Here is an 8,906-nt window from a genome sequence, read left to right on the forward strand (position 1 = left end):
CATTACAACTCCCTCTCCGGCATCAGGCAAGTCACTTAACTTTTCTATGCCTCATTTTTCCCCCCAGGTGTAATGTGGGAATTAGTATCCCCACATGACAGGAGGGTAGAAATAAGTTAATTAAATATTTCAGAGTGCTTTGACGATGAAAAGCACTAACATATAGTAAGTAGCATATATAGTACAAACAAACTTAGCTGTGTATCTCACAGACTATGACTAAAGGAGCAAAGAGGCTGCTTTAACCAGGGGTGTTGCATCTATCCCTTAATTAAGAGATTGTCTCAATTATTCCTTCAGTGCACTATATCCTCCTGGCTGTGTAGTGAATGACATTGTAACAAACTGGCAGAGGTAGCTGGAGAAAAGCTTGTCAGCCAAGTGAACTGGAGCAACATATTTAATAGGAAATAGCTTTTCAGAGGACTCCAGTAGGTGCTTGCACTTGGATCTGGCCTAAAATAAATTTAGACTCAACTGTCCTCTCGGTATCCTAAATTTTATGCCCCTCGACACGTAGGGTAAATCCAGAAGCTTTCCCTGGTCCCAAGCAGCGTTGCAAGTGGGTCAGTCTGGCATGAATAGTTCCCTGCTTTGATGAAGCTGTCAAGATGCAGAGATTCTTCCTGTTACGTCCTCCTGAGCTGGCATCAAAACAGACCTGATCTGGTAGCCCCAGGGACAAACACTCTCAGGGGAGATTGCCATATAGACATACGGGAGACCCAAACTAAAAGTTGCTACTTGTCCTGAATATTACAGGGCCTAGAAGGCAGGCTTACAGGAGGTGAACTGTGTAGATGCAGGCAGGTACAGTGTGAGGTCCTTTTTCCAGTGCACCTCAGTCCAGATCTGCAGCATGCCTTGCTATTCTTGTGCTGGGCCTCCCAACAGGTCTGTCAGTGCACCTCCATCTGGACCTATATCACTTCCTGCTACTCTAGTCCTGAGCCCATGGCACTAATAATGCACCTCAATTCTGACCCAGTGTCATTTTTTACTGCCCAGCCAAGGGGCACCCATTCTCAGAGTACTGACAGAGAGACATGTGCAGCTTGCATATGAGAGACAAGGTGGGTTAGGTAATATCTTTAATTTTGGACCAACTTCTGTTGGTGGAAGAAGCTCTTCTTCAGGTCTGGGAAATTTACACCTCAAAGGCTGCTCTACACTAGGAAATTAAGTCAGTATAAAGCTGTCATTCAGGGGTGTGAAAAATCCACCCCCACTCTCTCAAACAACCCAATTAAACCAACCTAACACCTGGTGTAGACAACATTAGGTCAATGGGAGGATTCTCCTGTCGACCTAGTTATTGCCTCTAGGGACATGGGTGGAGCACCTACATCATGGGAGACACCCTTTGGTCAAGCCCTTAAATACAAAGTGGGACAGATTGTTAAACATAAGGGATTAACACATGTTATAAAAAACCACTTAAATGAAGTGAGCACTTTAACAGGGTTAGTAGGTGAGAATGTGATTTTTAGCTTCTAGCAGAGTTATGCATTTAAGTTCCCAGGCCTGTCTCCTGAAGGTCATGTGGACAAGTCACAAACCCTGTTGTCAGCTATGTAGATATTCAAAAGACATTTACTCTCAAAATAATGTAGAATAAAAGGAAGCAGAATCACCAATCCCCAAGCCTTTAGAAATCATAGAATATCAGGGTTGGAAGGGACCTCAGGAGGTCATCTAGTCCAACCCCCTGCTCAAAGCAAGACCAATCCCCAGGCAGATTTTTGCCCCAGATCCCTAAATGCCCCCCTCAAGGATTGAACTCACAACCGTGGGTTTAGCAGGCCAATGCTCAAACCATCCAGCCTCCCAGAATCAGGATGTGTGTTTAACAATGTTTTTCTTTTATTTGCCCTCTAGTTGCATTTTGTTTTGAGCCTTTGGAATAATACACTCAGGTCTTGACAACAAGACCTTTCTCCATTACTATGCAGGCTAAAAGCAAATTTTGTTTTTAGTGAAAGGTGAGATTCCCATGTAATAACAGGCCACTGGAGCTAGGGCTTTAAGAAAAACACCAAAAATTGTGAGTTGATTGGGGCAGGAGAAGGGGAATTATTATACCATCTGGTGGTTCTCCCTGCCTCTAACTCATCAGAGTGAGCAGTACCAGTTCAGAACAGGCACAAGAGACTGCTCTTCCCTGGGGAGCCTCATGAGTTAGTGTATTTACCACATGCTTTCTCCCATGATCTATGTGCAACAGGCTGGAAGATCATTGGCCCTGCCCGCCCTGCCTGTCAGGCAGATGTTTAAATCAGCGACTGATGTATCGGCTTTTGGATTAAGAAACTGTTTAAAATGGATTCCCAGCTGGGCGCCTCTGTTTTAGCTTTGATGTGATTTCAAGCAACTTTCCTTGAAGTTTTATCTCTTGTTCAGCTATTTGCAGGTCCATAGACAGCTAGGAATGTACTTCCTCCAAAGTAGTAGCCCATGCTACTGATGACCAATACTCCATATACAGTGGGAATAAAGGAGAGAGGTACGTGAAGTGAGTTTATTTACTGCTGTTAGGATATAGATATTCAAGCCTGTCTGCAAAGGCCTATACTTTAAGAATTTAGGTGTATTTTTATAATTTAGCAAGTTTCAGACGTATAAAAGAAAGAATCAAAATCATTGTCTATTTGTGTAAGGTCCTTCTTTCACTGTGACAGTCTAAGGCCTTGTTTAGTCATATTGAAATAAGGCAATCTGGGGCTGTTAGGAAGGTGATATGATCTATCACCTCCAGAGAAAGGAAAGAGCCTAAAACATGTAAAAGGAAATTTAGTTTGATAGTTTTCTGTCTGGTAAGAACTCACTTATCAATAGACAGCTGGAAAACCCTTATGTCTGTATAGATGTAGTTGCGAAATCCTCACTTCTGTATTGTTTTGTATGTTTATTTGCATGGTCTCTGGCTGGTTCTGTGATTGTTTGTCTGCAGTATAATTAATATTGCTGGGTGTAACCTAATTAAGGTCATGGGATATAACTGGTTAGTTAATCATGTTACAATATGTTAGGACTGGTTAGGTAAATTTTAGTAGAGTGATTGGTTAAGGTATAGCTAAGAATATTACTATATAAATTAGGGACAAACAGGAAGTAAGCTGGGATTCGAAAATAAGGAAAAAGGAACTTGGATTTAAGTTTGGTAGAAGTTTACCCCAATAAACATCGAATTGTTTGCACCTTCGGACTTTGGGTATTGTTCTCTATTCACGCAAGAAAGACCAAGGAAGTGGAGAGTGAAGGAATAAGCTCTCTAACAACTGCCATCTCTCTACTTCCCTCCATGGGCCTGATCCTGAAATTTTCAGCGGGGTTTGGAACAGGCCTTGTATTGCTAAAGAAGAGATTGCACTGATGGAGGTGCAGGAATCAGTTCCTTCTGGGCTTGCCCTGTGGCAGTGCACTGTGCCAGTTACTGTGGAATCACCACTGGTGCCTGGCATGGTACCATGGCACAGCTGTATTCCTTAAGGGCTTTAAAAGTGTGAGGGTAACTATCCTCTAGAAGAGGGATGGGCAATAATTTTCGCAGGGGGGTCACTCCACAAATTTTGGTAAGTTGTCACTGGCCGCACATTTCTACTGGGGCAGAAGGTCGGGCTGCGGGAGGAGGTGCAAGGTGCAGGCTCTGGCAGGGAGTTGCTTACCACAGGTGGCTCCCGGCCAGTAGCACAGCAGGATGCTGAGGCAGGCTGCTTGCATGCCATGGCCCCACGTCACTCCTGGAAGTGGCCAGCTGCTGGCACTGGCACATCTCTGCATGCCCTGTGAGGGGCAGGGGGCAGTGGGTCTCTATGTGCTACCTGCAAGCACAACCCCTGTAGCTCCCATTGGACGTTTTCCGTCCAATGGGAGCTGTGAGGATGGTGCAGGGGGTGGGGCAGTGCATGGAGCTGCCTCGCCCCCCAACAGGAGTGCACAGGGAAATGCTAGCAGCAGCTGGCCGCTTCTGGGAGCAATGTGGGGCTGCAGCAAGCCCCCCACTGTGCTGTGGGACTTTTAGTGGCCTGAAGATTGCGAGGGGGCAACCAAAGAGCATGACGGGCCACAGAGAAATGTTAGATGGGCTGGATCTGGCCTGTGGGCTGTATTTTTGCTCACCCATGCTCTAGAAACACCTCCTTCCTCAGAATCCTCTCCTTCTCCTTCTGATCAGCTGGGAATGGGGATAATTTCCAGTCCTGTTGTTGGAATGTATGTTTTGGGTATGGCAACATTACTTAGATATTGTGGTTGTTACTTGGGGTGGAGGGGTAGGAAGGTAGCAATGGAAGACCCTCAAGATAGGCAGATAAAACATGATCTTTGTCCACTGCTGTAAGTTGGCCTGAGGGTAACTTTTGATCACTTCTAAATACTTGCTGACATCCTAAAGTGGAAGATTCTCCCCATTGATCCTTGAAAGTCTTTATTTTGCTACTTAAAAACTAAATGGCCTAATTTCTGAAAAGTGTCTAGTGATTTTTGGGTACCTCTGTTTTCTGGGCTTATCTTAAATTCTGAGCACTTGCCCTTTGAAAAGCAGGGCCCTCTAAGTTGTCTCAAGAATCACTAATCAATTACACAAGTTCAGTTCTATGCTCTGAATAAAACACCCCCCTGAGTGACATAAGGTACACTGACAGAAGTGCCAGCGTGGACAGCGCTACCGTCTCTCGTTGGGGTGGATTAATTATGTCAATGAGATAGCTTGACCTGTTAGCATAGAGCGGCTACAAGTGAGATCTTACAGTGACGCTGCTGTAAGCTCTCTAGTATAGACACAGCCTTAGTCTGTCTGTCTCAGTTCCCCATCTGTAAAATGGGGATAATAGGGAAATGCTATCTTATTGGGGTGTTGAGGGTGAATACATTCAGGGTTGTGAGGCACTCAGATACTATGGTTAAGGGGGCTCTAAGTACTTCATGTATCTAGAGATATCTGCTTTTTTTTGCCTAAGCATTACAATGAAAAATGAAGTACATGCCTGACTGTGCATGTAGGCAGTATTTCTATCTCTGTAGTGCTTGTGACATGTACAAATGAAACCATATTTGAGTTTTATGATTTCTGCAATCACTAGAAAACCCTTAATTAAGAATACAGCCTTACCGGGTAGATGTTATAATAAACTGTATTCTCCGTAGGTAACAAATTTTTATTATCTTTGCATTTCCAACTGTTTCAGTTGCCTGAGACATGGTCATGTGGCCTAACCTAGCACTACATTCCTGACATGGAAAGTAAATGAGACACATTAATGTTTTTACCTATTTGCTATTGATTTAAAACCCCTTAGGGTAATGATGTTTTTATAATAAAAGAAATTGCAAAACAGAAAATGAATCCCTGCTCCTCTCTAGCGTGTCTATAATAGTTATTCTCTGTTCCAGTAGCATGGAGGGTACGATCATTCTAGGCCCTGTAAATATATCTACCAAGAGACAAACTTGGCTCTGTAGAACTTTGTCTAAATAGATTAAACAGACAAAGGTTGGGAGAAAGGCAATAATATTATCCCCATTGCATAGATGGGGGACTGATGTAAGTAACTTGCCTGAGGTCATACAGGCAGTCTGTGGCATAGCTGGAAATTGTACCCAGATCTTCTCAGGAGTTCTACCCCAGTGTCTTAACCAAAAGCCCCATCCTACCTCACCCTGAAGCATGTTCCACTGAGGAGCTGAGATATCACAGATCGTGAGTGCTAAGACATTCCATTGGAGCAGGAGGCTGCCGGGGGTTGGCTGGCAGGAGCCCAAATAAAGGAGAATTGCCATTAAGGTAGTCAGTGCCCCTTATTAACCTTACTAGAGGGGGCATTCAGTACCCCTGAATGCCACAAGCAATCTCGTGTCGTATGCGTTACTCGAGTCAATATCATCATCGGAGTCCTCGCTGTCAGTTTGAATCTTAAGGAGTAACTCGATTGCCAAACGTGACATGCTGGCTAGACTCATCAGCATATTCCTCAGCAGTTCGGGCTCCATTCTTGCCGACCGAAAGGGAAGTCAGAGCGTGTAGTACAAAAAACGTTGAAAGATGGCACCAAATGTGGACGGAAGCACAGGGATTGCTGGGATGCAAACTGATGCATCACAGGGCATTGGGACAGGACCCAGAATGCCCCACCACCCCCTTCCCACAAGCCCCAGCACCCCCTTCCCAATACAGAATGGGAAGAGGTGCTCTGTGGAATAGCTGCCCATAAGGCACTGCTCCCAATGGCGCTGCAAATGTGACCACGCCAGTGCACTTGCAGCTGTCAGTGTGGACAGACAGCAGCGCTTTCCCTACTGCACTCTGCGAAGGCTGGTTTAACTCAAAGCGCTCTACATTTGCAAGTGTAGCCATGCCCTTATTGATAGGTAAGGAAATTCCAGTTGTAATTTCCCACAATTGTCCCTCTGGTATGGGTGGATCTTTCTTTTTGGGATGGGTGTGTAACACCTTCTGTTGAAGATCAACCCTCTTCTGCTTGGTGATTTACACAGACACAGAGGCTAACAATGCAACTGCTCAAATATGACCTTACAGTATGGGATACAGACCACTAAACACTGAAAATGGGGTGGAGATTAAAGTTAATCTAGGCATGGCCCAAAACCTAAACAAATACTTTGCATCGGTTTTTAATGAGGCTGACGAAGAGCTTGGTGTAGTGGCAGGGTGGATAATAGGAAGGAAGAGATAGAAATTACCACATCCAAGGTGGAAGTCAAACTCAAACATCTTAATGGGACTAAAATGAGGAGTAGGGGTCAGATAATCTGCATCCAAGAATATTAACGGAATTGGCACATGAAATTGCAAACTCAGTAGCGAGCATTTTTTAATTAATCTGTAAACTTGGGGGTTGTACCCTGTGATTGGAGAATTACTAATATGGTTCCTGTTTTTTAAGAAGGGTGGTGTGGGGGGGTGATCCAGGAAACTACAGGCCTGTTAGTTCGACCTCAGTTGCATGCAAAGTTTTGGAACAAATTTTGAAAGAGAAAGTAGTTAAGGACATAGAGGTTAATGGTAATTTGGATAAAAAAACAACATGGTTCTAAAAGGGTAGATCGTGTCAGACCAACCTGATCCTCTTTGAGAAAACTGATTTTTTTTTTTAAGACAAAAGAAGTGCAGTAGATGTAATCTACCTGGGTTTCAGGAAGGCATTTGATTCAGTTCCACATGGGAATTTGTTAGTTAAATTGGAGAAGATGGGGATTAAATGAGAAATAAGGAACTGGTTAAAAGGGAGACTACAACGGGTCGTACTGAAAGGTGAATTGTCAGGCTGGAGGGAGGCTACTAGTAGAGTTCCTGGTTTGGTCTTGGGACCAACCTTATTTAATATTTTTATTACTGATCTTGGCACAAAAAGTGGGAATGTGCTAATAAAATTTGCAGATGGCACAACGTCGGGAGGTATTGCCAGTACAGAGGAGATTAGGAATATCCTACAAGAGGATCTGGGCAACCTTATAAACTGGAGTAATAGAAATGGGATGAAATTGAATAGCTCAAAATACAAGGTCATGCATTGAGGGACTAACAACAAGAATTTTTGCTATAAACTGGGGACGTATTAGTGGGAAGTGACAGAGGAGAAAGACCTGTTGTAGTGGTTGATCACAGGATGACTATGACTCATCAATAGCTTTAAGCTGGTGGCATAAGTTAGAGCTTCTGCTCTGCAACTTTAATTTACATCAGGGCCTGGCAATTCAGGATCAGGGAGCCGCAACTATCTGCTGCTCCCCTTTCCCTGCAGAGCTTGGGCAGGGTGAATCTGCACTGATGTGTTCAGAGATCTGTTTGCTCTCACAGAGCTAGTCTGTGGCCTGACACTGACCACAAAATCTTCTCTTTCATCCTGCCTTCGGTTGTGGAAATGCCATGTGCGTCCTCCCCATGGAAACTTCCTTTATATTGTTTTCCTGCCTGGCTCGTTCCCTTGCTGGCTGATGCTGTTGACAAACCTGTGTTGTCTGTGTAAAGGACAAGGCATCAAACTCTCATGGCTGAAAGATTCTAGTTGAACTTTTGCCACCAAGTGGATGTAGCAGCTGGCGTGGGAAAGCTTTCCACTTGAGGGGAAGAAGGGAAGGGAAACTAACAAGAGATTTAGCAATCAGATGGCTCCGGACTCGTACCTCTCTACCTGCTAGGTTGTTAATAATTATTTGCCCTTTAATAGTAACCCTCTGCCCTTAAATCATAAATCCGTGATGCTTACCTTGCCCTTTCATTCAAGGATCTTAAACATCATTACAGATGTTAATTAATTCTCCCTACCCACCCCTTGCTGATGGGGAAACTGAGCTCACTCTGGCAGAGTAGGGAAAGGGAACACAGTAGTTCTCACAGTCAGATCCCTGCTGCAAGTTCTAGAGTACCCACACTTCTAAAGTATAAAGAATGGGGGAAGGGGTATTAATGTGGCTCACTGGGGCATGCCTACTGATGTCATATAAGGGGGAAAATGTAATGTTTTAAAATAAATAATGGGAGTTGTTCATGCAAAATACAAAAGGAATGTCCCTTTTCACTAGTAGGTTCCTCATTCTCCTAGTGTGTGGAGTAAACTTGTATTTGGCCTAAAGCATAGAATAGAGTCCTGTAAGAGAGGGCAGTGTTGTCTAGTAGCTAGATTGCAGGCTTGGGAATCAGGAGGCCCGGGTTCTGTCCCCAACTCTGCTGCAGACTTACTCTGTTCCCTTGGGCAAGGCACTCCCCTATCTGTGACTTCAGTTCTCTCTCAGGGCTTGGCTACACTTGCAAGTTGCAGCGCTGGTGAGGGGGTTACAGCGCTGCAACTTACTCGGTGTCCACACTTACAAAGCTCAGCCAGCGCTGCAACTCCCTGGCTGCAGCGCTGGCTGTACTCCTGGTCTGCTATGGGTGTAGCGAATCCAGC

General features: G+C 44.5%; 1 protein-coding gene across 4 annotated transcripts in view; it reads left to right on the plus strand.

Moving 5' to 3' along the window:
• RASSF7 (Ras association domain family member 7) overlaps positions 1-8,906 on the plus strand; it is a 123,683-nt gene that overhangs the window by 22,228 nt on the left and 92,549 nt on the right. For 3 of the 4 annotated variants that reach the window (XM_075065069.1, XM_075065070.1, XM_032773431.2), the window contains one exon: positions 2,401-2,503. The exons of the other annotated variant lie outside the window; for it this stretch is intronic. The gene's annotated coding sequence lies outside the window, so the exon portion shown is untranslated. The remainder of the gene's footprint in view (positions 1-2,400; positions 2,504-8,906) is intronic. 4 annotated transcript variants of the gene reach the window in all.

This window comes from Chelonoidis abingdonii, chromosome 4, assembly GCF_003597395.2.
Source record: "Chelonoidis abingdonii isolate Lonesome George chromosome 4, CheloAbing_2.0, whole genome shotgun sequence".
Taxonomy (NCBI): domain Eukaryota; kingdom Metazoa; phylum Chordata; order Testudines; family Testudinidae; genus Chelonoidis; species Chelonoidis abingdonii.